At 45.0% G+C, this 27,788-nt stretch overlaps 1 protein-coding gene across 3 annotated transcripts in view; it reads left to right on the top strand.

The window, feature by feature from the left end:
• The window catches only part of TIAM2 (TIAM Rac1 associated GEF 2), a 197,910-nt gene that overhangs the window by 73,693 nt on the left and 96,429 nt on the right, over nt 1-27,788 (top strand). For 2 of the 3 annotated variants that reach the window (XM_053668780.1, XM_053668778.1), the window contains exon 1: nt 11,307-11,445. The exons of the other annotated variant lie outside the window; for it this stretch is intronic. The gene's annotated coding sequence lies outside the window, so the exon portion shown is untranslated. Of the gene's footprint in view, nt 1-11,306; nt 11,446-27,788 lie in introns of those variants that run through there. 3 annotated transcript variants of the gene reach the window in all.

Raw genomic sequence — 27,788 nt, 5'->3', positions numbered from 1 at the left:
CAGGTATCACTTTAGGGCATTTTTCTTATTTGTTTATTTATCTATTGGTTTCAACGGATTCCTCCCATTTGAATGAAGCTCAATGAGAGCAGAGATTTTCTTATTCACTGCTGTATCCCCACCTCTGGACTAGTGGTTTGACCAGAGTAGGCTCTGTCTGTCTGTCCTTCCTTCCTTCCATCCTTCCATCCATCCATCCATCCCCTCTCTTTCCTCTTCCTTCCTCTCTCCATGTATCTATTTATAAAACGGCTTGGCCGTATGAAGTTGTAGGATGAAGCAGTAAATCTACTCCAGTTAGGATGTGGGGAGCCCCTCATATTTTCTCTACAGCAACCTGTGGGCCATGGACCGATACTGGTCCAGACCTGTTAGTGACTGGACTGCACAGCAGGAGGTGAACTTGAATAGAGTGCACTTGAGTCATCCTGAACCATCCCCTGCCCACCCCGGTCTGTGGGAAAACTGTCTTCCACAACACCAGTCCCTGGTGCCAAAAAGGTTGGGGACCGCTGCACAGGTAATGACTTAACCCTTGATTTTTCTGTGAGATGCTTCCTCTTAGTATCAAACACAAGACGTGACAGAATGCTGAGAAACCGAGCCTGAATTACGAAATTCTAATTCCGAGAAGTTGTTTCTCACCCCCTCTGTTACTGTTTTCTCCTGCCAGGGCTTGGTGCTTGAACTTGAACAAAGATGCCCCGTCAGCCAGCTCGTTCGGGATGAGTGAGTGGGCACCTACGTGCCATCCACACGTCCTCTAGGGCGAAGTTCCAGGCACTTGCGCCTCTCAAAGGCGGTAACACACACCAGTCTGTATTTCTTGTGTGTCCGCTTCCCACGTAATTCTGTTAGCTGCCCTTAGTACGTGGCCCTGAGTGCGGAAAGCCAAAATGAGGCTCCCGCGGGGAATGGGCTGCCGTGGCTGAGTGGCTCATTACAAACGCACTGTGATCTGGTGATGCTGGCTGGTCCTCGCTATGTGGAAAATGTGGGGACCTCTGGGCCCATCACTCTGGGAGCAGCAGTGAGGAGTGGCAGCCAGGGAAGGGTTCGCTTCCATCTATTCGGTGTCAGCTGTGATAGGGCGCACACTTGAACTCCAAAGCAACCAGCACCTGCTGCGAGAGAGCGGGTCTAGAGTCTGCAGTTTCTAGCAGGAGTTGTAAGATCGGGTAAGCTCAGGAGACGTGGACACCGAGGAACCCCTGAGGAAAGGCGTGGTTCCACCTGCGGGTTAAGGCTGTTTGTCCCGACGGAGCCGTTTTCCTAGTCGCGTGTCGGTGTGGCAGGTCGAGCGCTAACGCAGGAAAGCCAGCCGGTTCCCCAGCATGTTTCCCGCACTCCCTGGAAGTGTGTGTGGTGTCGCTGTTTATGCAGCTTCGCTGACACACGGATACTTTCCAGCAGCGATCTGACCTGTCTTTCCTGTCCGGCTTCAGGTCCTTTGCTTCTCAACACAGGGCGCTGCCCCCGAGAGACCATCTTGACCACGCACTGTACAGTGGCCATCCAGCCACTGCTGCTGTGTCACGGTATTTTCACTCTCTGCGAAGGGCTGGTGTCGTCCTCGCATATGTGTTGCTCGCGTATGTCTGCTTGTGGCCTTCACGTGTGGCAGACGTCCCACGAGCATGGGACACTGGTCTGCCTCGTTCCTCACGCAGCGCCACAGCCCAGACCAGCGTCTGATCACAACAGGTATTTTTCGACTACATGTGTAATGAGTTTAGCAGTTAAATGGAGCTGTCATGAGTGTAGGTTCATGATACAGTCTTTCCTGTAAGTCAGCCAGGCAACGGCTCGGCTGGCTGCCTGTGGACCGGCCCAGTACCAAGGAATAGACGAGAACCACACACAGTAACTGTGCTCTTTACTCAGCTTTGATTGAATGCAGGTTCACTCAAAGTAGAGCATCAACATACATTAGCATCCTACTCACACTCTGTTTAAGAAAAGCACAACACACACACAGCAATCAGTGGGGCATAATGAGCCCGAGTCCCAGACTCTCAGTCTGCGGGTCCGGGAGACAGCACGGTGGGCAAGGGACTTGTCAGTGTTCTGCAGGGAAGGGTCTCTGGAGCCAGGTAGACAACAGGGCAAACAAAGTCCTCAGTCCAGCAGGGCAGAGCCTCAGCAGCTGATGCCAAGGGAGATCAGCGTGGCGTGGAGCAGCACTCTGGGGTGAGGAGCTCGGCTGTCTGAGCAGTGGTCTGGAGCCTGTCTCAGCTATACCTTGAGAGGGGTGCATTCCTCCCTTCTGGGTCTTTTTGACAAATGTCTTGACACCCCTGTTGCCAGGGGTGAAGTTTGCCCGGGAGTCTCTGGGTGGTACATGGCTGTTCTGCTCAACCGCCCTGTTTGTAAGTAGGGAATCTCCCCAGGAGCCTATGTGTGGGTGGTCCCGCTCTGCAGACAGGGCTGCTCTGACCACGTGTGCCAGTATCTTAGATGTGTCTCCTTGCCAGATGTGTCTGCTCTGGCTTAGGAAGTTTCCCTCTTGAACCAAAGTGTCCTGGTTGATTGGCCGCCACCTTGGTTGACACGAGTGACTCCACTTTGTTTTATGTACTTGATGCTGTCTTGACTGGAACAATGCCATTTTATTGGTCCTGCTCTCCACAGAAGGTCACTGTGTAAGATGCTCAGTGTCACATGGTGAGAAGTTCATTCGCATTGGAGGAGATACTGAAGATTCATTATTTGTTTTAAAATATTTTTCATGGTTTGGTCCTTGGTTGGGGGCTTGTGAGAGGCAACCAATCGCACATCAATATTTCTCTCCCTCTTTCTCCCACCCTTTCCCTTTCTTTATAGAAATAAATAAAGCCTTTTTTTAAAAAATGTTTTCAGGATTTAAAATTTTCCTATTGGTGTTTCATCTGTTTACTACATTTTAAAAAATGTAAGTTCCCTCATAGAATTATCAAGTTTAACATTGTATTCCACATAAAAAGGACGTTTTCTAACATTTCTGGGCTTAACTGCAAATATAGTACGTGCTAAAGTTAGAAACTTTGATGACAGTTGTAACCTTTGTGTTGACTGACCTCTGTGTCACCTACATTAGAATATTCAAAAGGAATATCCAGTTTGCCTTGGAAGGGCGTTTCATTTGTACCTTAATGAAGTTCAAAAACCATGACCGAACTACACCTATTTGAAAAGCCGAAAGTATAGATTTTCTGGGAGTCAGACTGCCTGAGTTTTTGGAATCCAGTCTCTGTGACATTTGCTGGCTCAGTGACCTTCACACAGGTTATTTAACCTTTGGTGCCTCAGTTTCTTCTTCTGTAAAATGGGTCATGAAAGCATTTCCCTCACAGAGTGATTGTGATTGTGTGTATATACGTGTTATGTAAATCTCTATTTTACTTAGCGTATCTTCACATTTTTGTGTAATAAATGCATCACCTAGGTTTAAAAATAATGTATTGGAAGCAGTCGGTGAGGCGGGGACACAGCTTTGGGGATTTGCTTTTGCCCTACCTGGACGCAAACTGTCCACTCCAGAGATCACCAGAACGAATAGACTGGCCTGCAATTATTTATCAGTGTAATAAGTTATAACAATAAAACCTTGTAAACACACCATTTTCCACATGTATGGAAATAGCAATGCTGTTTGTCTTTTTGGTAGCAGACAGATGTGCATGGGGTTTTTCAGTTGTGCTGGTTTGTGGCCTTTGGCAACCCTTGAGTTCGCTGAGCGTGTCAGCGTCTTCATCTGGCAAAGCAGCGATGGTAATGCAAATCAGAGAGGGTCGCTGTGAGGATTAAATAGGAAAATATATGTAATTGTCCTGGCACAGTGCTTCTTAATCCTGTTCCTTCTTCCTTCCTTCCTTCCTTCCTTCCTTCCTTCCTTCCTTCCTTCCTTCCTTCCTTCCTTCCTTCCTTCCTTCCCTCCTTCCTTCCCTCCTTCCTTCCCTCCTTCCTTCCCTCCTTCCTTCCCTCCTTCCTTCCCTCCTTCCTTCCTTCCTTCCTTCCTTCCTTCCTTCCTTCCTTCCTTCCTTCCTTCCTTCCTTCCTTCCCTCCTTCCTTCCCTCCCTCCTTCCTTCCCTCCTTCCTTCCTTCCTTCCTTCCTTCCTTCCTTCCTTCCTTCCTTCCTTCCTTCCTTCCTCCTTCCTTCCTTCCTTCCTTCCTTCCTTCCTTCCTTCCTTCCTTCCTTCCTTCCTTCCTTCCTTCCTTCCTTCCTTCCTTCCTTCCTTCCTTCCTTCCTTCCTTCCTTCCTTCCTTCCTTCCTTCCTTCCTGTTCCTTCCTTCCTTCCTTCCTGACCTTAGCTTTAAGAAGGATATTTCTATCCAGAGGAATGTGCTCGAGGTTAGGAGTGTTTGGAAATAGTGTCTAAGATAATGATGAGGGGAACAAAATATTCAGCATAAAAAGCAGTGAGCTTAGTGGAGGGCCCAGTACCTGTCCTCAAGTATCTGAGAGCAGTCACAGGTAAAGGGAATGGGGACGATGAGGCAAAGTGTTAGGATCAATGAGGAGTGATAGAAGGAAGCCACTTTGCGTGGAACAGAGGGCAGTCATAGGTGCTGTGGGAAAATGGGGTGGGTGACTGTGGAAGTGAACTTCCCAGGGCGGATGTTGTGTCCGGAGGCTGGCTGGCTGCCGATCAGGGGTTCTGTGGGCAGGAGTCTTCCATGCAGCGGGACGGTGGGTACCATGGTCCCTTCTGTAGCAAGGGCCCCTCTCCAAAGTCCTGTCTGCACATCAAGTTGTCTCGGCCAAGTTGGTTGTGTAGACACATGTCCCCAGAGACCCGGGATTTAGACTTCAGAAGTCAGGGAGTTGGGACTGCTGATTGTTTTCTTTTAGAATACTTTTTAGGATTTCCAGTGTTCCTGTGTGCGCTTCCTCATCGGCCTCAGAAGTTGCAAACTGGTGTGGAGGAGCTTGGTTCGGCCTGGAAATGTGTCCTGGCTGTGGAGGAGCTTGGTTCGGCGTGCAAATGTGTCCCCCAGCATGTTTTAAGGATATCTGAGTTAGGTGTCTCCCTCTAATTGTGGAAAATTGTACATCAAAGCTGTATTTTCAATGTTTCTTAAAAATTGTGGTTTACCTGGCAATGTAGGGTTCTGCCTTCCCAGGAGGGACTGAGCAGCTGCTGTCCCCTGTGGATGGGTCCCGCGTGGTCCCGTGGCTGCAGTCCCCTCCATGGCATACAGAGACTGCAACATGGAGTTTTTCCATGGACCTAATTTGTTCTTCTCACAGTGGAATTAGGAGGAAACTGAAAGAGTTGCATCTACATCTGTATTAGTAGTGGAAAAACTTAAGATATTTCTGTAGAGCCTCAAATTTCAAGGAAAATAGAACCACGAGGGTGTGGTGTGCTGAACATTTGTACAAATGTAATTTGCAAACAAACGGTGTCTGTGTCTTAATAATAGAGAACTCAGTCCTCCTTCATACATCCGTTTTAAGGAGCTCTGAAGGCTTCAGAGTGTGATCCCTGCCACGGACAGTAAATTTTCTGTGTTCAGGGAAATTGTTTTTATTCTAGGCTAATTTCTCCCTTTCAGCACCCAAATCCCTCTCTGTCCATAAGATCAGTGGTGGGTCTCCTGGCTCCGTGAAATGGGAACAGTGTGTGTGTAATTTGCACACACATGTGCACTCTCGAACTAGGTTCCATTCTGCCTTCTCCAGTGGACCCCCAAGGGTCCCTAGACTCTCTGGCACGAAACAGATGACAGTCTGTCACCTCATTTACTCTGAGTGGGAATTCCAAGAGAACTGTGCGGTTAGCCTGCGAGGGCCCAGGCCAAAGTCACGGGACTCTGCGTGTGCAGCTGACTTGTGGCGGAGAGCGCGATCTGGTCCTGTTTGCTGCCTCTGTCTGACGGATGGTTCTGCCTCCACGGTGAAGATAAACGAAGGGAGGGCAAGGGCAGGGAAGAACCAGGGAAATGGGCTTCTGCCGTTCGCCGGGCGACTGGCTGGAAGAGAGGAGTGGGATGCATGTTGATAACAAGAAAAGACTGGACTTAATTAGTGGAAAGGTTTGGGATGAGGGATCGGAAGCCCCTGATTTGGAGGAGGCCTCATCCGTCAGTTGCCTGACAGTGGAATGTGCTCCCTAATGGTGCCGGGAACGCCCATTGGGATGCAGGCGGGGGAGCAGGGCCCATCTGCCAGGCTGCCGTGGGGGCTCTCAGATGGGAAGAAGATTGGGCTGGGTAGGTGACCTCGATGTCGCTCTGAAAACTCCGATTTGATTATTCTATGAATTAAACCGATTAGGAACCTTTCAGCTTAAACCGCTTCACTTCAGTCCATAAAAAAAAAATACTGTGAGTGGAGAGAGAGGCTGACTAGGACTCTTTCTAATTACATTTAGTTCTGGGCAGGTGACTTGTGCTTTCTTAAATGTTCTGATGTAACCCTTCAAAAAGGTTGCAAACAGATGTGTCCGGTGGCCAGTACTTACAGGCCAGGGTTTTATAAGCCTCTTTTCTAAACCATTTTTTTTTTATTGAAAATTTTCTCTTTACCTTAGCAGAAACTCATGTTGTAGTTTTATTTTTGTCAGCATGGTTTTTAATATGGATTTTTATCATGTATATAAAAATATTATCGTTAATTACTGTAAATCATTCTATTTAATTTCAAAATTTGGTATTTTATACATTGTCAGTAATTGTCAATTGTCAAAATGTACTTAATTTGGATATAGTGACCTACAGAAAAAAAAATTCCTTGGAAGGAAAACTTTTAAGAATTTATTTTAAATCTTCGTATTTATGTCGCTTAATATTTGCTCATTCTTGAAAAAGTAACTAGTCATTTGGATAAATTATTGGGGCTCGCTTGTTACGTAATATAAGGCTCCACTTGGACTTTCTAAATAGGCCACAAAATCTCTCATTTTCATTAAAAATTTTTTAACACATTGGATGCCTTTGAGACACTTAGGAAAAGCTTCGTGAGCGTACCGTGGAGTTTCGCTCTGTCGTGGCTTTGCAGCGGTGTGTACAGTGCTAGTGTTCCGTTGTGCATTACACCAAACTAGCTGCTGATTTTAAAGATGCACAGCCATGGGCTATGCCCTCATTTTCTTGAGGCCGAAATACCCTGGCTTGGGAACCATGACAGGAGCCCAGCTGGGGATTTTAAACAGGATCTGTGAAAGTTTTGCTCAGTGGGCATCGATAACCCATGGGGTGGCTTATTTTAAATGAAGGGGCTTCAACACTATGGGGGCTTCGACACTAAGATGCAGACTGCAACAGCCGCTGTTCCTCTGCTTGCAGTCACCACTGCTGCCAATGTCACTGTCATCTCTCGCTCGCTCGTTCACTCACTGGGTATTTACCATGTGCCAGGTGCTGTTTGAAGTAGCAGGCTTGACGGTGGACACTTTAAACAAGCTCCCTGCCTTGTGGAGTTTGCATTCTCAAGCAGGCCTTATGTTAAACAGTCTCCCTGTATTATGTTCCTTAATTCTTACAACGAACCTGTGGGGCGGGTCAGTTATCCCCATTTTGCAGATTAAGAAACTGAAGTGCGATGTCACATACCAGAGTCTGAGGTCGGGGCACAGGGACTCTTAATGCCTGGCCCCCGGGAACAGTGACTGGGGCAGGGGTGGGGGAGGGCAAATGAATTGCACGTGTCACTTGTACATTTGTGTGGGCTTCAGCGTCGCACGTGGGAGGTAAAACCCTCAAACCCTGGCCATTTTCAGGGCTCATTGGGAAGCTTCTGGCTGCGGACACAGGCAGGCGGGACTTGTGCCTTTTGCTGACATGGGCAGAACACTTGTGCCCCCAGGTCCTGTCCCTGTGGATTTCAGGAATGCCGCATGAATCTTTCTCGTGCTTCATGTTTTTCTAGAACATCCTTCCATGGTATTGCCCTCAGGTTCCATGTGTTTTGAGCCCATGCTGTTAGAAGTGTTGCTTTTCTATCAAAAACAGACCAAAGCTCTTTTCAGCACAGGTGTGTATTGCCATCTTTTGCTCATTTATTACTTCATCTAAGGTGTTTATATTTGTGAGAGATTATTTACTCTTTGCTAATTTTCTTTGGATAAAATAATTTATATTTTCACCTGATATTTATTTACCACCCTTCCTTCCTTCCTTCCTTCCTTCCTTCCTTCCTTCCTTCCTTCCCTCTCCTCCCCCCTCCCTCCTTCCTTCCCCAAATGAAACCCTTAGAATTGACTATCAATAATTATGTTTGTCGGGACATTCTGTCTATAATTTGCATGTTTGACCTCAAAAGTGAAGGATATGGGGAGTTGATCTTCTCGGATTTTAAGCAGAGTGATTATTTCTGACAGCTTATATTACTTCAACAATTGTATTTTTAATGTCTGTGTTCCTTATACCTGTTTATAAATTAGTACACTTTCACACTTTTATTTGGGATAAATGTTATTACCACCAACCTCCTTTTATGGTGAAGGTGATGGGCTTCAGAAGGCTCCTAAGTTATTAGGAGACAAATTGCTAACTCGGGTCTATTGGTCGAAGCCTGAGATGCTTCCACTACACCCTGTGGCCATTTTTTAAATGATGACCTGTGATAGCAGAGTGTAAGATATTCATGTCCTTGGTGATGATCAGGTTAGCCACAATTTTTGCTTAGTCTCTGCTAGGTATGTAGTAAAACATGGTGTTGTAAAAAAAAATTTTAGCTTTATTGAGGTATAAAATTATGGACATTGTAAGTGTACATCACGAAGATTTTATATGTATGTGAGAGCATTTAAGTTCTATTCTCTTAGCAAATTATATAATGTTGTTTGTCAGCTGTAGCCACCTTGTTTCACATTAGACCCTTAGAATGTATTCATGTCAGAGCTGAAGTGCCCTGTGCCAACCTGTCCCCCTTTCGCCAGCCTACCCCCAGGCCCTAGCAGCCACTTTTCTCCTCTGTGTCTGTGTGTATTCCCTACGTCATTTCTCCCAAACCCGTTATCGAGGAAATTCGCAAAAATATAGGAAGGTTGAAAGAATTGTACCATGAACAATAAACTCGCCCCTTGAATTTTATCATCGTTAACAGTTTGCTCTATTTGTTTGTACATGTGTCATGTTGCACTGTTTGTTTGAGGACGGGATGCTTCTGAAGTAGTAATTTACGTAATTCTCAGAGGTCGTTGCCAAGGAACTTAATTTTAGGTGTTAACACGTTACGTCCTGTATTATTATCTCAGAGTGAAGCATTAGATAAGGTCTAGTTTTACGATTCAGAGATATTCTGGTTTTTGTAATTTTAGGATGGAGTGCTAAACTGAGCGTACTTTACTGTAGTTGGGCAAAGTTGAAAGAACTTGAAGAGCCGTACATGGTTTGAAACCCCAGGCGGCTTTATGGACTCACAGAACTTGGGCGACCTCAGTGGGAGAGAGCGGGGCCAGACAATGCACTCCCATGGCAGTGTCTGGGGAATGCTGGAGATGATTCCAGTGACAGGCAGTCCTGGCAGAGAGATGCACCTGTGAAATGGATCAGAAGGTCAGAATTGCCTCAGAATCTAGCAGCAGCAATAGAACAGGGGCACGCAAATATTTCCATGCAGCCAGTTGTTCTTCCGATACTTTTTTTTAACCTTAGAAGCCGGTCTCTTTACATTTCCTTCTTCCTTCTGACATGAATCCTCTCCTCCCTGCATGTCAAGGAATAGTTCTTGTTACATGGAAGAAATACTCTTGTTTTACGCCGGCCGATCTTTTATTTTTGTCAGTAACAAAAATGATGTTCCTGGCCCTAAAGGAACAGGTGCTCCAATGCCTTGAGCGTTCTTCCTTCTTCTGTGTTTACCCAGAGGTTTTTTTTTTTTTTTAATACACACGTAGACACACATCAGATTAACATTTTGGGAATTCCCATGTTTTCTGTTATGTGACTTGGCTTCCGTGGCAACCTTCTGACTTCAGTCCCGGGGGCTGTGGTCACTTGGGTGGCATGTCTGTCTCGGCTGTCTGCTGCTGACCAGCTGTGTGACCTTGAGGAAGTCACCTAAGGTCTCTGGTTTCGTATCCATAAAGTGAGAGGACTGGGTTAGGTGTGTTTCAGACCTACTCCGCCAGGACTAAAAATTCCTTGCTTTTGTGTTCACACTGAAATTGTTGTGGAGATCAGGTTAGTTTTTATAATTAGTAGACCGATGATCTTATGGAATGGTTCTTATTATTTTCCAATTAAGATTAAAAAGCATAGCTTCAATCACATATTAACTACATAGAAACTATAGGGGAAAAAACCTGGTGCACACCTATGTGTAGGGGTGTGTGTGTGTGTGTGTGTGTGTGTGTAAAGATTCATTTTCATCAAGATCAGGAATTAAAGCTTATATGTGTAAAGTAGAATCTGGGCTTTAACATTAAATAAAAATCTTGTCTGTTGCATATACAGATCCATTCACATTTGAAAAATAATGACAATATTACCTTAAAAAGTTGTCACAGGTTTATTCAGGTTTATTCATTGAAACTTTCTGCTTAAGCTCTTTTCTGATATAGAATATAACTTCGAAAATGGAAACACCGTGGAGGTGCAATTCTTTTTTCTCTCACTCAGCGCCCTCTCCCCAGTAATATAACAGGATCTGAAAATGGTGCTTTGCCCTTTGGGCATACTTTAAATGGAAGGCCTTTCATCAAAAGATGCAGCCAAACTTAAGTACACTTGAACTTCTGGTCTGTCACTTTGTAAACAGCAACTTCATGCGTGGTTTTAATAAACTAGTAGCCTGTTGGGTAATAAGGACGTCCAAAGTAGGGCACTGTAGCTCAGCTCACTTAAAAATGGAATAACTCCACCAAGGCACAGAGAGCAAGTATACACCTGATATTTCACAAATCACAAAATTATTCTGAAGGGCTGCTCTTGAGCGTGGGTTTTAGGACCGTAACATTCCAGCTGTGGTTTTGGAGACCAAATGTTTACTACCGCTTTAAACGCGAGGATGGTAGGTGTGTATTCTTACTGCTCAAAGGCTTAAAAAAACACCAGTGAGGCTCCCTTCAAGTGAGTAAACCTTTATTCAGCGGACTCTGGGGCTGAGTTCCTATGGAACTTTGGTGGTCATTCTGGAATGTGGTTCCAACAGCAGCCCAGTCATGGGTGAGCCTGGCGGCTCCAAAGCCTGGGGCGGGCCGTTCTGGCTCCTGGCTTCAGGCAGCCCATGGAAAACCACTTTCTGGTTAGGTCTGCATCATACCCTTCCACCAATGGAAAAAATTGAACATGATGAGGGTGTGTAGCTAGCAGACAAAAATACATCCAGCATTGCCCGGGATCTGTTTTTAGCTCTTAACGGCCGAGCACTTGAAGTGTTCGTCGCTGCTTCCTGCCCGACCATGGGCAGACAGAAGAGAAAGATCATGGATGTGCACAGAGACTTTGACTTTGAAACTTTTTCTCCTAATTAAAAGAATCTGAGAAAAACTGGCTCCGTCCAAAGGCTTGGCAGAGGTAAGGTTATACATGTTTATTTCCCTCCTTCTGGAGCTGAGACCAGATTTCTATGTGAGTGAGATATGAATGTTTCTGGACGCGCTCCTTTCGGCAGTATTTTCTTGTGCACTGATTTTCCTTTGTTTTTCATTATTTAGTACTGAGGCTGCGCACACTGATGGGCGTAAGGGAGTATGACCTTGGAATGGGAGTGTCTGTATGATTTAAATGCCTGCTGGAGACTTACTGTAGTCGCCCGCACCACTAACTCACTCTCCAAAAGCCGATGATGGTGCTTTGTGTGCATTTATTTTTCCTGGTATCTCAAGAAAGTGTCAGCTCTCAGTCCAATCATGTTAAGACATGAGTGATTATTAAGGTACAGTGTGCATTTATTTTCTCCTGGTGTTTCGAGAAAGTGTCAGCTCTCAGTCTAGTCATGTTAAGACATTAGTGACGATTACCTTACCTTTACCAGGAATGAAAGGAAAGTAGAATGTGGCAGAGTGTGTGTTCTGTAGTGGCCTGGTTGTTACATAACCTTAGTTTTGAGTTGTAGGAGCTACTTGTTGCAGTTTCTTTTTGGATTTGTAATCTGAGGCTCACTGTTTGTTGATGTTTGTCCTGAACTTTTGTCTCAGACTTTCTGAAGAAAGAAATGGAATCCCTTGTAACCGAGTGTGTGTGTGTGGGCGGGGGGTGTACCTTGTTTAAGTAGAATGAGTGGTTGATTCATAACCTAATCCCCCAGAGACCACTCATTCATTAGGCATTTGTCTCAACACGGAGTTCAGGAGCTTATCGGTGGGGACTGAGGATGCCTGGCTTGGCGTAGTACTGCCTTTGCTTTACGTTAATTTGGCCAAGCGTGTAATTCTCCGAAAATTGGTAGGTGGAGAGACAGGAATAGGAAGCTTTATTGAAGCTGTTGTAACTTGGGAGATTATTTATAGAATTTCTGGAAAGTAAGGGCACAGCTGAACAGCTGCTGGAGTTTTCCCCTAACACGCTGAAGCATTTCACGGTGGCCCTGTAGGTCTCAGCGCCCTTGCAGTAGGATGAGGTGATGAGTTATTTTGGGGCCGGCCACGTGTGTCTGTCTTCAGTGTCTTCCGGGAGGACACCGGTGTGCCGTGTACCGCCAACCTTCCCGTCCTTCACAGAAGTGTCTTTTAGGGGTGGAGGAACGGGAGTGCTGCCCAGGAAGGTCCGAATGAACAGATACATTGGTAACGTTTTCTTTATTACTTTTCCTTTGGATCTAGAATGTGCCGCCGTAATAGCCAGCGACCCTCCAGGGCAGGCACAGGGCATGCGTTGCCTGCTTTCTTCGCTGGTCAGATTAACACTTGTCAACCTTTGATTTTTCCCAGAGTTCGCAGACAGAGACTCAAGTCTCTTGAACAGTAATGATTCCAAGCCCTACGGACCAGACTGTAAAGAGTGTTTTGAGTGCAAATAGATAACACCTTTGTTTCAGGGGTGTAGTGCAGAAGCAGGGGCTTGCAAAGCCCTCTCCTGAGACCAGGCCTGTTCGGGGGGTGCCTGGACATGCAAGATAAGGGCCAGGCTCCTTGCCAAGAGATTAGGCTTCCAAAGTGGTCCTCTACTTAACCACTGAGTAAAACAGATGATGCTGTCTTGGTGGTCCAAGATTGTGTTTGAGAAAAGCCACGTTTCTTTTTCAGAGATTTGCGCTTAGGACGGTGGGGGGATGGTCTTTACAACCTCTTCCAACTGTAGACATGGAATGGGTGTGGGAAGAGCATGGAAGGAGGCCCAGGGAGAGCCCACACGCCTCCCCCATCTCCTGGCCCACATGGCTGGGTCCGCACGTGCTCCAGGTCTGGCCCACTGTGTGAGATTCGTTTACGTGGAGGTGATAAGCCACATTAATAAGACCACTTAACTGTTAGGCTTTTTTTTTTAAATTGTCCTTCTAATGGAACATTTAGAACATATCTTTTGGACATTTGAAATGATTTTAAGCGGTAACTTGTATTTCTCGTTTGACATTAAATGTATCTTAGGTTACAGTCAAGGTAAAAGTGGCTTTATTGGTAGGACTTAAAAAATGATTAGGGTATGGAGTTGAAAAAAATAGCAATAATATTAGATCCAGGAAAATGTAATAATAGTGGCAGATGAACCTGAAGTTCTCACTGGTGACCCGCGAAAGAGCTAAGTGTTGTGTTCACGATCGTTTGAATTCCCATAGTGATGGGCTGACTGTCTTTGACGGCTCAGCCCTGTCTGAGACGGCCGACAGGCCTTAGGAGGCTTTGGCGTCCACGTCCAGGAAACAGTATGTTCCCGATTTCCAGCTCTGCGTTGACCGTGGCAGGGCAGAACTGGACAAATGGGCCTTAGACGGCTGCTCCGATGGGAAAACCGGAAACTGCAGGACCGAAGTGGCTCGTTCCAGGTCACTGCGCCGGTCCATTGTTCACCTGGGGGGAGATACCAGGTATCCCTTTAGTCCTTTCCCAACTCTACCTCTTCTTTAATTGCAAATACTATGGCACATCCTGATATATCTCTGTAAATTGACAGATACATGCATGTGTGTACATGTACATGCATGTGTGTGCGTACATACCTGTGTCTGTATGTACACATGTATCTACCCATTGTGTTTCCTCCTTCCCTACCCTTCCTCCTCCTCCTTTCCTCTACTTACCTACCTACTCACCAGACCAGACAGATGTCAACCTCTAATCAGAGACAATGCCAAGACTTTCATTTTTCTTGGATCCCAATGAAGTTCAAGGCTGTGCACTCAGTTGGTGGCCACCCTTCCCCTGGACTGTGGCCAGAGTGAATTCTGGGGGCACATGTGTTACTCTAACCTCTGGTGATGAGGCTGCTTTGATGAGACTTCATCTGCCAATCTGTTCTTGTTGCAGCCTTAGATTACGAGGTTTATTTTCTCTCTCTCCATGATCCCATTCCAGTAGAAAACTGTTTAGTTTTTGGTAATTCCCAGCTTCCTGATAAGAGATAGGTTGTGGAAGGGAGCAGAAAAACAGCAGATGGGTTCTCGGTTTTAGTGCCAAGGTAATGTAAGGTGCTTTTGGAAAAATAAACTTCCCATATATAGGGATAGACAGAGTTATCATTTGACTCTAGGAAAGGGGTGTGGTAAGTGCTTCAGATACTGTCGGGAAGCAGTTGATCTAGGGTGTTTTGAGGACTTAGATGAAGGTTTCAAACTCCCGGGTCTCTTTAGGACAACGTTGGCAAGTGAAGATGATCCTTATCCTGCCCTGGTTCCTGACCCTGACCCTGACCCATCTCCTTTGCTGCAGCGTCATCAGTGGGGGACTCGTAAAGCACATGGGATGAAGGGCAAAAGAGGAAGCTGAAAGCCCATGTGACTAAAGCCAATTGAAGGGAACTCTGAATGGAGGGAATGAAAACAGATTGGTTTTCCAGCTGTCTGGAACTACTCCTGGGAAGTGGGAAAAGGCATCATAAAGACAAGTGAAAGGAAGCATTATCCAGAGATAGCCACAATATTAGGAGGGAAAAGCTTCATGACCAGCATACATAAATTTATGGATTTATACACATGTGCTCATGTGTACGTCTATGCATATATTTCACTGAAAATTGATAGGATAATCAGTGAATCAAAAACAACCACCCAAATTAAATACAAGGCAACAACAACAGCACCCCAGCAATAATGGGAACCTAGCAAAAACCTTTACCTTTTTATTTTCACACGTGACTTACAGGGACAAAACAATTATGAGCACTTTACCGAAGACTTTCTCACTGGAGTCGGTCCTGTCTCATGCTTTACCATGAGTATATGTTGTTGGTTTCCCCCAAATGTTTCTTCTGAAGTCTCTGTAATAGTACAGGGTGATTGCTCTTGGGACACTCCCTCCTCATGTACGTGAGAGTCCTTCCCCGGGGCCACTCAGGGACAACCCTAGCAACTGCCCCACTCCAGGTGGATTTTCTCTCTCGTTCACATGCTGGGATGCCTCCTGAAGGTTTATATACACCGCAACAACTACCAACATTTAAAACAATATTCCTTTGTCCTCCCAGCCGTCATCTGATTCCATTGTTCCCCTGGATAGGAAAACTCCTGGAGCAAGTTGTCTCTGTTCATCATCTTCGCTTTCATTGACCTCATCCACAAACTCACTCCAACCCAGCTTTCCCCACCCCTGCTCTGCTCTGGTCAAGTTCACAGATAACCTCCAGGGTTCTGTTCTCAGTCTCTGTTGTCTGAACTATCGGCAGCATTTGACTCTGACTGAGAGTTTTCTCTGTGACTTTTTTTCTGATTGGCTTTAAGGGCAACATGTTCTCTTGGTTATCTTTCAATTTACTCACTGCCTGCTGCTTCTGTCTTCTTGTGTGTTTCTCCTTATTCCTTTGACCTCTTCATGTTGGGGTGCTGCAGGGCTTCCTCGCACCTCTTCTCTGTCCTGGGTTTCCTTATTCCTGTTGAGAGCTCATCTTGTGTATGTTTTAAGTAGCATCTTCCTACGGATTATAAGTTAGTACCGAAGGCCAACCACTCCTTCCAACTCTAGGACAACTTCAGGACAGGTGCCTGTATCTACCTGTCCACTCAATGTTGTCTCTGTGACGTCCGACAGACCACTCAAACCTGACGCATGCAGAAACCAACTCCTTGTCTCCCCTTCAAGCCTGCTCTGCTTTGCCTCCCCGATTCTTACAGTGGCTTAGACTGAACACGGTGTCATCGTCCTTCACCTGTCCCCACGCACTCCCATCCACCGGGGAATCTGGTCATCTCTCCCTTCGACTCTCCCCAGACTCAGATCACTTCCTGCACTCCCACCCGACTCCCACCCACATCATCCCTCACCTGAGTTAGCCCAACAGGCCCCGTGGCTCCCACGTGACTGCCCACAGTCCGGGTCCACGGGGCAGCCACAGTGAGCCTTTTGGAATGTACCCCGTGATGCGCCTTCTCTAGTCATAAGCCTTTAATCATGACTTTCAATCTCAGTGTGAAAGCCGGAGTCCTTAGAATGTCCCTCAGGGCGGCATTCTCTGGCTCCCTGGGCCCTCTCTGGGCCTGCTGGTCCAGCCACGCTGGCTCCCGCCCGTCCCACCTCTCTGGGCGTTTGTACTTTGTGTCTTGGGTTTGAAGTGCTCTTTGCCCAGAGTCCACCTGGTCTCCCCTCCTGCAAGTTCTTGCTTAAATGTTGCCTTTCAGTGAGGCCTGCTTCTAATTTCCCTTCTAAAATGACGGCACCCTCCCCTCATGTTGCCCGTATCTCCCTTCCTTTCTTTATTTTGTCACTCAAGTACTTACTACCGTATTTTGCCATGTATGATACACACTTTTTTGCCCAGACTTTTGAGAGGAAAATAAGGATGTACATTATATATGGATGGTACTAATTCTGTACCTATAATACATGCTTTTACTTCTTTTAGTTATGCTTATGCATTGAAAGTGTAACTCTAGAAAGCAATGATGATATCTGTATGCAAAATAATGCCCTGAAGTACAGTCATTAGTTTTGTGTCTAAATGTAAATAAATAATTGAATTAAAAAATTGAAACGAAAGATTTGTTTTCCCTCAAAGTGGACTAAAAACATGGACACACCCTGTACATGGAAGCATGTTATACATGGCAAAATACAGTACTTTCTACCATCCTTATTTTCCTTGTTCATTGTTTCTCTCCCCACCACAACAGAAGCTCCATGAAAGTGGGGATTTTTTTTTTTTTTGGTCTTTTTCCTGCTGTATCCCAGGGCCTGGAACCATGTACAGCACAGGGTAGCTGCTCACTAAACATTTATTGCATCAATTGGTGAAAGCGTGTCCTACATAGGATACCTGATGCTGTTGCCGGAGCCACCTGATGTAAATGCTAAATATCACTGAGCTGTTATCTTAAATAGGTAAATGATGTATTTTATAATATGTGTGTATCAGGGAAGTTGTTTTTAAATTACTGAGCGAGAGGTGACGTGGAAGCTTCAGGGAGATGGCCCTTAGCTTTTCTCTGTCCTGAGCACCCCTACCCCTGGGTCTTGGTGACCATGGCCGATGCCCACAGCCTTTGGGGCTATACCCTAAGTTATAATGATATTTAGGATACCAGCATGAAGCCTAAGCCATCAAGAAAACAAAATTCTCCTTTGGGCAATGTTTTCTGTGAAGCAGTAGGAAAAAAGTGAGTACGTTTCAACGTGAAGCTCCCTGGTTAACTGAAAACTTTAGAGTGTTACTTCCTCCATCTGTGGTAGAAGCCTTTCGTGGTCTGGATACAAGACACCTGGATTGAAGGCTGTTTTCAATGCCTTGTTTACAAAAGGGACATAGATCCCAACCCTTCTTCTGAAAGGGGAGCCGGGAAGTTATGCTTTTAAAAAAATAGGGAATAATTTCAGATTAAAAAGCACAGAAAATTTTCAATTTTTTGATGTATATGTAAAAAAAAAACCCTAAAAAAGAATTTCAGGTTTGAATCTTAGCTTTGCTCTGAGTGACCTTGGTTAAAGCTTCCTTTCCCATGAAACAGGGGCAAGCAGGGACCTGTGGGCACTCGGGGCCCAGGGCCCTGGACACCGCCGCGACTCAGAACCAGAGTCATCATTCAGTGAATCCTTACCTCTCCCTCTGCACATCCATTGACCTTAGGTAGCAATTTTTTTAAAGTTCCTGTGAATTACGAAATTTAAGCTGTACCTATGAATACTTTTATTTTTCTCGAAGTTTCTGCAGCTTGGCTAGCTAAAATCTTAATGAGGTTTGTTGTGAATAATCATGATTTGTGGAAAAATTCTGCAGCGATGGGCTTCCTTTTTAATGCAGGCTGAACAATAACTCACACTGTTGCCTTAAGACAGAGATGCATAGAAATGAACTCTCAAAGTGGGCTACCAGCCAAGCTGAAGTAGAAAAGTTATACATTCCGGGGCACGAGGAAAGCATCTATTTAAAATAAGGGGGAAATGTGTGGTTTAAGCCAGTTCATTTTGTGACTTAAAGGGAACAGTGTATAATGAAGAACATTTTGCCAAGAATAACTCAGCACAATTACCACAGTGCATTGTGGTTGCAGACTGTGAACAGGGGTTAAGAGTCAGCGCCCGCCCGTGCTGTGGCGACGCGCACGCCCTACGCCCCACGCCCCCGCCTCCGCGTCAGCAAGAAGCAAGAAGCCGTGTGGTTGCCGCCTGCGATTCCAGTGTGCAGCCGTCTGCGTGTGCCGTGGTGTGGTGCTTGGGAAGGGCCCAGCCCCACTTTTTGTGGGATGGCCGTGTTCATAAAAGTTGAAAGAAAGAGGTGACTTGAAAGTCATGCTGACCGTTTTGAATCTCACGTTCATAAAAGTTACACAAGAAGCTTATTTAAAAGTCACACTAATCATTTTGAATCTTGCAAGTCTTCGGTTCCAGCAGATAAAGCAATTCAAGGTCTATAGAAATCAGGGTGTTGGCCAAATTGTGGATGAGACTTGAAGCCGATTTGGCAGAAAAGGCAGACTGGGACTGAACGTTTGATACATTAAAAAAAAAAACATCCTAGGAAGGGGGTGTGTATATATGTGTGAAATGAATGCACTTTGAGCGTTTCTAAAAGAAAAGTAAGAAAACATTTTTATCTTTACCAGGGTTTTAAAAATTCTAGACTATGCGGGTTGCTCAGTTGGTTAGGGCGTCATCATGATATCCCAAGGTTGCGAGTTCAATCCCTGGTCAGGGTGCATATAAGAATCAACCAATGAAAGTATAAACAAGTAGAACACAAATTAATATCTGTCTGTCTCTCTCTCCCCCTCCCTCTCCCTTCCCTTTGTTCCCTCCCTCTCTCCCTTCCTTTCTCTTAAAAAAAATTCTAGACCGTGTTAACTGTATAATTTTGATTGAAAAGGTGATTTCAAGAAACCTGAAATATTTTCAGTTTCTGTGATAGCTCAGATATAGCTGGGCCTCTCCATTTACTGACATTCCAAAAACATACCAGTAATATTTGTGGGATCGTTGGTCTCACCACTGGCGTAAACCCAGTCCTGCTCAAGTTGCCATACACTCACTATGGATCCTGCAAATGCTTTGTGCTCAGAATTGCTCCCCACCCGCCCAAGCCCATTCGCCCTTTGGGGAACGGATCAGATCATACGTCCTTCTGTTTTCTTGTAGTGCCCAGCACACAGGAAGAGGAGGGTCTCCAAAAATCCATGTTGAGTTAGCGAGTGGAACTTACTTCACCCCAGTCTCCCAAGTTTCTGCCAACTTAAAGAAAATGTCTTTCTTTGTCAGCACCGCCTCCCACACTGATCTTTGAGCTGTTGGCTACTGTGGATTCCTTCCCAGATGGTGTCCCAAAGTGTCCTGAGGAGATGGGTGACACGGTGGGGCTTCTGAGGACAGCGGAGTAGGGACTCATGGGCAAATGACTGTCCAGGTTTTCCCCAGCCGTCTCGCCCTCACTCTGCCTTCCCCTCTCCCCCTCCTCTCTGAACTTTGACCCTCCCCTGAATGCCCTTATCACATTCCTAAAATGAGCTGAGCGAGGTGGTGGGGGGAGGCTCTCTCCATACAGTTCATGCATTCATTTAGGCATCTATGGATTCAGCAGGCGGTATGGAGTGCCGTGTCTTTGGACACCCTGTTCCTTGGAAGGTCCTCCTATCCTTTGTCTGGCAGAGTCCTGTGCATCCTTCAAGATGCAGTTCTCTGGTTCACTTCTTTTGGGGGCTCGTTTTTAACTTTCATGGCAAGACTATGCCTGCCAGTGAGTGTTTCTCTTAGGCTGTATAATGCAAAAGGGTGGGGACCTCCAGCCTCACTCGGGTGCCCGGACCCGACATTCTGCCTACCTCTAGCAGCAGCGTCTGCCTTTGGCAATGATTTTCAAATGTTTTGAGACTCTCGAGGCTTTGGTTGTCTTTGGGCCTTATGAGAAAGGATGTGCATTCTGGTGAAACTGCCACTTGTGATTTTATGTCATTGTTTTTCAGACGACTCTTGGGAGCATTACTCAAGATACGTGCTTTTATTTCACAACCCAGCGTAAACACAGGCAGATGTATAAACACACATAAGAATTTCGTGTCATAAAACAGCTTTTACCCTTACTGGGATGTACTATTTGATTTTCTGTTCCATTTTATTATATTCTGTGCTCTTGTGTTTCAATTCTGTTCTATTTAAAAATACTGGTATCAAGGCTTTCAGGGAATTCCACGACCCAACAATGAATGGGTCATGACCCATAGTTTGACAAACACGTCTATAAGCAATGCTTCAGGTGCTAAAGAGTTCTTCCTGAGACACGTGTGAGTGCTGGGACCCTGCTTGTGAGAAATGGGCTCACTAAGGTGCTGAACCGTGCACAGAGCTGGGCTGTTTATTTACATCCCTGGATGCAAATAAATATTTATTTCCGTCCCTGGAATTGATTGCCTCCCTCCGTGAATACCAGCCATGCCTGCCGCCTGAGCTCCTGTCCCCGGGTATTCCTAGTGCTCACTGTTTTACCCGTTCCTCTGATAGCACGTGTTTGGAAGGGATTCCGCTGAACTGCAATAGAGCCAATGAGGCTCCACAGTGGGTGCCTTGTCTTTCGGGGCCCAGCAGCAGCTTGCTTTCCACCCACTTTATGTCTGAGGATTACCCCTCCTAAGCACCATTCCTATGGAGAACAGATGTTCTTTCTGCCTGCCTCTTTATATAAATGGGGTTCAAGTCTTCTGATTAGAAACGAGCTCCTCCAAGTCTTGGTACTCAGTTTGTGATTCTGAGCACAGCTTGCTGACGTGAGATGAGAAATGCGGGCGTGGGGGCCGTTTGCAGAGTTGTGAGCTGGACCCTTGATGTGGATGCTTCTGTTTTGGGAGAGTTGGAGGCACACTTGTTCTGTGCTTTGGTGTTTTTGATGGGACAGGCAGTGACACTATGGGCCAGAGTGTCTCAGTCTTGGGACTGCTGGCATGTGGGGCCGAATGATTATCTGCTGTGGGGGTTGTCCTGGGGGTGACAGAATTCACCCCTGAACTTGACCCATGAGATGCTGGGAGCGTGACACCAGTGTGACGACCGAAACATCTACAGGTAGTGCCCAGTGTCCCCTGGCCACCACCATCACCATGGTTGAGAATGGCTGCCTTAAGGCAGGGCCAGCTTTTCAATGAGCACTTAGGTTACTTTTTTACATTTTCTAACAGGAGTATCCGATAAATCAAGTACTTGGTTGTGTTGTTGTTTCTGTGGACATCTGACAGATGTCCGACAAGCCAGGTCATTTTATGTGGCTGTCATTATTTGGGGAATGGATCAAAATTAGATAGGTGCTAACACTGGAACTTGAAAAATCTGGCATTTCTATTCAGACCCACTTGTGTGTATGTGTACACACATCTGGGGTCAAAGGTAGGTTTATAGGTGTGAGTACACAAAACACACTTAATTCTTGTAGTATTTGTTAATTACTGTATTATTTTCCATATGAACAACTGTAAACCTAATTTTATTCCACCCTGTGTATATATAAGCATGCAATAATTAATGTAATTGTTAATAAAATATCTGAAGCAATTGACTATTATAAGCTCTGATATTATGGTACATAAAATGGAATTTATAGTTATAAATTAATAATAGCACTGTAAATTTGTTTTGCGCTTCAGTTTTTCTTTTTTACTTTCACACATATTTTCATGCTTAAGTCTCAATCCGTAAGGTAGGTAGGGCAGATATTTTTATCTTCATGTCACACATGTAGAAAATGAGATTCAGGTAGTGTAAGTCATTTGCCCAAAGACACACATGCTATTTAAGACATGGAAGCAGGTTTTAAACCCTGGTTCTCTGACATAAACCAGACCAGGATTCTGAGACTTGTCTCCTTAATGAATGAAGTTCCCCGAAACCTCCCACCCGAAAATAAAGGGAACCTGGTAGATATTGTTATAGCTAATGATGGTTTATCCTACTCTTATCTCTTTCTTGGCTCTTATCAGTATCTGCAAGTATTTGCCTTGGGCACTGATGAGGCTTCTACTTCAATATAAAACTGTCTGGAATTATGTTAGAAGCCTTGCTGGAAACTCCCGATATATAGAACTCAAGCTTCCCTAACTGCCTTGCCCGGCCCTAAGTCTGCTTTCGTGCTGGGTCCCCCTGCCTCTGCTCCACTCCGCTCCCAGTCGCTGTGAGCCCCCAGCCCTCCCCGCAGCACCATCTGGCCCCTCAGGGGTTGCCCCTGTTCCCCTGTGGTTGCTCCATCTGCGCAGCTGGCCCAGGGCCCGAGACTAAGCAGAGTTGGAGGATTTGCGCCCTTTGCTATGAACTCCACGCTCCCTGGAAGTGGAGGTTTTGGGAACCTGATACATCAGTTCAAGGCAACCCGAAGGCAAATGGAGAAGAGGTAACTCTTGAATTTCCTCCCAAAAGACGTGTTGCTCTGGGATTCAGGAGGTTACAGTGGCAGCCGGGACCGTGGTGACACATTTGTCGAGTCCCTCCACATGGCTGCATGTTTCTGGGGTGGGCAATTGATCACCATTTTAAAAGACTTCTGTTCTTGTTTATGACTTTAGCTTAAAAGGCTACAGAGCACATTTATATGAATGGGGATTAGAAGGGAATTTGGAAAAGGAAAGACAAGTTTTTTTTTTTTTCAGGTTCATGAGATTGTGATTTTTAAAATATTCTAATATTTTATAATTATTCAACAATTTAAAAATAATTATACAATTTTTGCCAAGTATGCACAATCTTAGCACCATATAATCATTTATTTCAGGGAGACTTCACTTGAATTATCTCTGGGTCAGCTCTGGGCCTCAGGGAACCTTAGTACACCTCTCATGTACTATAATTGCAGGTGAATATACATAATGTGTACATATTTTTTCTATTTAAAGACACAGGGGAGCTTTGAACTATTTCTTTAAAAAAAAAACTCACAGGAAGTCTGTTGTTTCAATCTTTGTAGCCCCCATCAACAAAAAAATTTTAACTTGAAAACCATTAAATTCCATTAGTAAAGGGGTCCAGGGGTGAGGGGTACTGAAAATGTGGTCCAGGGGTGCTGTTCATTGTCTTGCTTCTGGACGAAAATCGCAGCGGAAGCATGACCGATAAGTATCAGCTCGATGTGTCCGACTCCTCGGGGACACCGATTCCATTGTTTCCCTCAGAGGTGGCCCTTCTATTACAGAAGGCCCTTCTGTTATAGATGGTCCTCATACATACTGGACACACAGTCTTCTCACCACAGTTCCAGGCTGTGTCCCTTTGCAGGGTTGGCTGGAGATGCTGAACAGCTGGTCAGCATGGCCCGTAGGTAAGATGCACAGGGTTGCCACCCCTTCGTCACCTCCTTTGCCTTTTCTGGAGGCAGTACTACTTTAAGCCCTGATACCTCCCCCTGTGGGTTTGCAGGTGGGTCTTCCAGGCAGACCACGTCAGGGGCGATTCCTGCTTAATTCTTTGCCCAAATCCGCCTTCTCACACAGGAAGTGGCTTCCCTTCAGTTCGAGGAGTGTTTATTGAATGTGTCCCTGAGCTCCCAAGGAGCTGGCCTGCAGTGGCCAGTGCCTGACTGCAAAGACAGGATCCAGGACTATGTTTTTTGAAGTAGAACATGAAATTAAAAAGAAGAAAATCAAACTACTTGGTAGTAGTAAAATGAGTCTCGGTCATAACCTGCTGCTGGGGTGGAAGCCTCCAACCTGGGGCCTTTCTGTGGCTTTGAATTGGGCCTCTGTGTGTCCCTGAGCGCTGACACACTGACACAGCAGGCCGCCCGGGGGCCTTTCACCTCTCCCTGGAACACGGTCTTGACAGAGGCACCGACACGGAGACCCCCTCGGGTCAGCTCATCAGGAGAGGTCTCAGCGGGCCGCAGCCAGGAGCTCCTGTCCACTTTCATTGAGCTTCCTAAGGTCTAAAGAGTAGCTGAGCTCTCGGGTCACGTTCACTGTGAGAAATGTCACGGCCACCTTTTAGACACAGCTCAACCAGTGACTATTTAGTCTATTTTATTTTATTTCTCCTTTTGAATGAGTTTACTGGGGTGACACTGGTTGATAAAATCATACAGGCTTCAGGAGCACAGCTCCATGAGACATCCTCTGCACGCTGTACTGTGTGTTCACCACCCCAGCTCCATCCCAGTCTCTCAGGTCTGTGAGGGCAGCGGCGGGCCAGGCACCAGTTCAGGCCTTGTTGGGTAGCAGCTGGGCTCAGCCTGAATGACTCGGAGGAGCTGTCAGAGCTCCTGCTGATGCTTAAGTGGGGAAATCTCATTGACATCTTTTTTTTTATTATTTAGATTATGTGCGTGGATAGTTTCAGCAAGACTTGTATTGTTGGCCTTATTGGAGAAACTTGGGTCCGCGCCAGTGTTTCTTTAACTTTAAAAGTCACTGCCGACCCCTCAAAAGAAGCTAATAGGCCATGAAAAGACGTGCGTGTCATTGATCATTAGGGAAAATGCAAATCAAAACCGCAGTGAGAGATCGTCCCATACCTGGAGGATGGCCACTTGGAAATGCAGCAACAGGAAAGTCACACGCGTTGGTGCAGATGCAGAAAAATCAGAACCCGCTGTACTGCTGATGGGAGTGTAAAACGGTGCAGCTGCTGTGGAAACAGCATGGCGGCACCTCAGAACATTACAACTAGAACTGCCGTGTGACCCAGCGACCCTGCCTCTGGGTGTGAGCTCAGAAGAGTTGAAAGCAGGGTCTCCAGGAGGTTGTACACACCCGTGTAGAGCAGCATTGTTGACAGCAGACAGCAGGTTGAAAGCTGTCCGAGGGTCTCTTGATGGATGAATGTGTGGTAGATACATACAATGGCGTGTCATTTAACCTTTAAAAACCAGGACATTCCGACCCTTGCTACAACATGGATGGACCTTGAAGACATCACACAAAGTGAAATAATCCGGTTCCTCAAGCACAGATGCTGTACGATTCTACGTGCATGAGGCACCCAGAGCAGGCAGAGTCCTAGAGACAGAAAATAGGATGTTGCGCCCCAGGGGCCGGGGGCCACGGAGACAGAGGGGCAGGGCATTGCGTAATGGAGATGGAGCTTTAGTTTTGCCAGACGAAAAGAGATTTCAAGACCGATCACATAACAATATGAATGTACTTAACAGTACTAAGTGTACATTTCAAAACAATTAAGATGGTACATATTATGTGTGTTTTACCACAATTACAAATACTTCTTCAGTTTTATTGTGAAATCACTGATGCTCATCACTGTGTAAGTTTAGCACAAACAGCATGATGATTTGATTACATGCATCGTGAAATGATTACCACAGGAGTTTTAACTAATGCATCTTCTGAGACACATACAATAAAAAGAAAAACCAAACAATTTTTCTCCTTGTGATGAGGACTCAGGATTTACTCTCTTAACTTTCCTCTATATCCTACAGCAGTGTTAGTCATCACGCTGTATGTTACAACCCTCGTACTTACCTTATAACTTGAAGTTTGTACCTTTTGACCATCTTGCTCCAATTTCCCCTCTCCCCACCCTCTGCCTCTGGAAATAAGTCTGATTTCCTTTTCTGTGAGTTTGTGTTTTTTCCCAGATTCCACACATATGTGAGATTGTATAGTATTTGTCTTTTTCGGACTTAATTCACTTAGCATATTGCCTTAGAGGTTCATCCATATTGTTGCAAAGGGTAGGATTTCCTTTTTTATGGCTGAGTAATGTTCCATTGTGTGTGTGTGTGTGTGTGTGTAACACAAGTTCTTTATTTATCAGTGGACACTTAGGTTGTTTCTGTTTTCTTGTCTATTGTAAGTAATTCTGCTGTAGACATGGTAGGGCAGATATCTTTTCAAGTTAGTGTCTTCATTTCCTCTGGATATATGCCCAGAAGAGGAATTGCTGAATTAATGGTGATTTCATTGTAAAATTTTTTGAGGATCCTTCGTACCATTGTTCATAGCAGCTGCACCAATTTGCAATCTCACTAACACTGTACAAGGATTCCCTTTACTCCACATCCATGCTGGGGATGAGGTGACTGCTCATTGTGGGTTTAATTTGCATTTCCCTGATGACTAGTGATGTTGAACATCTTGTGTGTATCTGTTGGCCTTTTATGTGTCTTTTTGTAGAAGTGTCTATTCAGATCTTTTGCCCTTTTTTAAATCGGGTTATTGGGAGTGTTGTGTGTGTGTGGTTTTGGATAGTGAACCTATGAGTTCTTCATATATTTTCGATATTAACCCCTTATCAGGAATATAGTTTGCAAATGTTTCCCCCATTCTGTAGGTTGTCTTTTCATTTTGTTGATGGTTTTTCTTGCTGTGCAGAAGTTTTTTTAGTTTGATAAAGTCCCACTTGTTTATTTTTTATTTTGTTGCTTGTGCTTTTGGTGTCTATCCAAAAAACCATTGTCAAGACCAATGTCAAGGAGCTTACTACTTATGCTTTCTTCTAGGGATGTCATAGTTTCACATCTTATACTTACGTCTTTCATTTTGCGTTTTTGTGACTGGCATAAGATACAGGCCCATTTTTATTTTTTTACATGTGAATGTTAATTATCCAACACCTTTTTCTAAAAAGACTGTCTTTTCTCTATTGAATATTCTTAGCTACCTTGTCAAATATTCGTTGGCCTTCTATACCTGGATTTATTTCTGGGCCCTTGATTCTGTACCATTGATTTGTTTGTTTGTTTTTATGCCAATGTCATACTAGTTAGGTGACTGTAGCTTTATACAGTAACTTGAAATCAGGCATTGTGGCACCTTCTGCCCTGTTCTTCTTTATCAGGATTTCTTTGGCCATTTGGGGCCATTTGGGGTCATTTTTGGTCTCACATAAATTTCAGGAGTATTTCTTTTCTACTTCTTTAAAAACTGCTATTGGAATCTTGATGAGGATTGCATCAAATCTTTAGATACCTTTGATAGTATTGACACGTTAACAATATTAATTCTTCTAGTGCCTGAACCCAGGATACCTTTCCATATATTTGTCTTCATCTATTTCTTTCATCTATTGTCTTGTAGCTTCCAGGATAGAGACCTTTCACTTCTTCGGTGAATTTTATTTTTAGGTATTTTATTGTTTTTTATGCTATTATAAACTGGGTAGATTTCTTCAGTTCTTTTCTGGAAAACTTATTAGTGTGTAGAAACACAATGGATTTTTGTGTGTAAATTTTGTGTCCTGCATAATCTAATAGATATTTGGTTGAGTCTTTAGGACATTCTATATGTAATCTCATGTCATCTGCAAATACAGACAGTTTTACTTCTTCCTTTCCAATTCTGATCTTTTCTTTCTTTTTCTTGCTTGGTTGTTTAGCTAGGACTTCTAGCACTCTGTGGAATAGCAGTGGTGAGAGTAGCA

Source organism: Artibeus jamaicensis, unplaced genomic scaffold, assembly GCF_021234435.1.
Source record: "Artibeus jamaicensis isolate MK-2021 breed Jamaican fruit bat unplaced genomic scaffold, CSHL_Jam_final contig_497, whole genome shotgun sequence".
Classification (NCBI taxonomy): Eukaryota; Metazoa; Chordata; class Mammalia; order Chiroptera; family Phyllostomidae; genus Artibeus; species Artibeus jamaicensis.
Note: the sequence above shows the minus strand (reverse complement) of the source record. Positions and strands in the feature narration are given on the sequence as shown.